Source organism: Austrofundulus limnaeus, unplaced genomic scaffold (genome assembly GCF_001266775.1).
Source record: "Austrofundulus limnaeus strain Quisiro unplaced genomic scaffold, Austrofundulus_limnaeus-1.0 Scaffold133, whole genome shotgun sequence".
In the NCBI taxonomy this organism is placed as follows: Eukaryota; Metazoa; Chordata; class Actinopteri; order Cyprinodontiformes; family Rivulidae; genus Austrofundulus; species Austrofundulus limnaeus.
Genome location: NW_013952535.1, coordinates 196614 through 198422, shown reverse-complemented (window position 1 = coordinate 198422; position 1809 = coordinate 196614). Strand labels below are relative to the sequence as shown.

The 1809-nt window shown below is 41.5% G+C and overlaps 1 protein-coding gene across 2 annotated transcripts in view; it reads right to left on the bottom strand.

Annotated features, from left to right (window-relative positions):
- LOC106522612 (absent in melanoma 1 protein) overlaps positions 1-1809 on the bottom strand; it is a 53128-nt gene that overhangs the window by 14075 nt on the left and 37244 nt on the right. The gene's annotated exons all lie outside the window — the stretch shown is intronic.

The window sequence follows — 1809 nt, the reverse complement described above, 5'->3', positions numbered from 1 at the left end:
GTATATATACTGTATATATAAGGGGCTCAGTAATAATTTGTTTACCTGTTCACAATATTTTTATTATTACCATTACATCCTCTTTTACCTCGCCCCATGACAAGTCAATCTAACAATCACGGTTTTGCCAAACTCCGCCCACCCAAGAGTCTCCGCCTATATTCCAACTCAACCAATCACAGTTAGGACAAACTCAGGCCACACCAAAAAACTCCACCAATCACGATTAGGACAGACTCCGCCCACACACACCAAGAAACTCCCCCTGTGTACTGCAGAGACCCCTATTTAAAAGTATTTAGTAGCAGTACTGCACGAAATACCAACATCAGTAATGAAATAATCTAAACTCGGAATGCATGCCTACATTTTAATGTTTAAATCTCATATGAAGTGTAACTTCAAAGAAACTATTTTAAAAATAAGGGTCAAACAAACCGTCTCTGTGCAAAAAAATCTAGTCGGGTCGAGAATCGAGTCCTGGTTTCAAAATTGACATTCTCACTGCCAGTGTAAGAGGAAATGAAAGTGTTCTATTTTAATCTCATACCTATTTATGAGTGCAGCTTGCTGTTTTTCTGGAAACATTTGATCGAAGTGAGCTGGCAGACCTGCCCTTTCACCGCTGATGAGATTTTGTCTGGATAGTAATGTCTTCCTCTCTTACAACCCAATCTACACCTTCTTCTCACATCTCAGGCGAGTCTCGGGGGCGAATGTTAATCAGATTTRCCCTCTGAGTTTATTGTCTGTTCAAAGTAAAATTAATACATGGTTGTGAAGCTGTTATTAATCTTTAACTCAAGACTGATTTCTTTAAACTTCCACCTGTAAAACATCCTCAGATTTCGTTGGTACGGCTCGAGAACTTCACGACGGAACCAAACGACCCTGAGTTCTGAACACMGCTCACTTAAACACAGTAAACCTTGTAATTTCCATCATCATGATAATTAGGGTGAATTTTAAAGAAAACGCTCCAAAAAGCTGATTTTTTTTCTCCTCCTGATGAAAACTACAGATCAGAGTCATTAGAGTGATTGAATAAAAGCCTTGTGTTTGAAAAATTCAGCTGCATGTCTTGTGACATAAGTTTAGTCATTCTAGTCACCTCCCCCTAGAGTGTAATGGAACTTTTAAAAGATGCCATTTATTATGTTTTCACAACAAATCTGGTCCGATCCAGTACTGAGGGGGTTTTTGGTCTAATGCTAGCCATTGGTTTTGGTTTTAATACTTCCTTTGCCAACCGTTTCCCTTGTTTCCCCTTGATTTTAATAAAACTGCTTCAGCCAGACTAAGTTATTTGCAGCTTTATCAGCAGGCGATTCATTAAGTTTATCTCTGAAAACTGATGGATGTCTTTGTTTTGCTGGAYAGACTCTTTGATTTAGATCCACCTCTGAAAGCATTTTGTCTTAAAGTAAACCACTAACTATTTAAAGGCATGGTCGCCCCTCACGTTTCAGGCCAGAGTTTTAAATTSAGAAAGTTTTTCTKTTTGATAAGTATAAAGTTAATCAGTTGTAAACYCAAGGCCCRTGGGCCAAATGTGGCCCACCACAGCATTTTATGTGGCCCGCGAGAGCTTCTTCAAAAATCATGTCTAAAAATGATTGTATGCTRCTTTAAAGCCAGCATTGATCGGGGCCTCTGGACCTGTCGGGCTTTGGCCTGGAGGGGGTGCGCCCTGGGGGCCCGGACCTCTGTGCCCTTTCCTGGATCTGCTCTGGTATGGCGGGTGCCGGTGGGGCCCATGAGTTTGTCGCTGCTGGACCTGGGGGCTGTGTGTGTGGTCGCTGGGGGGAC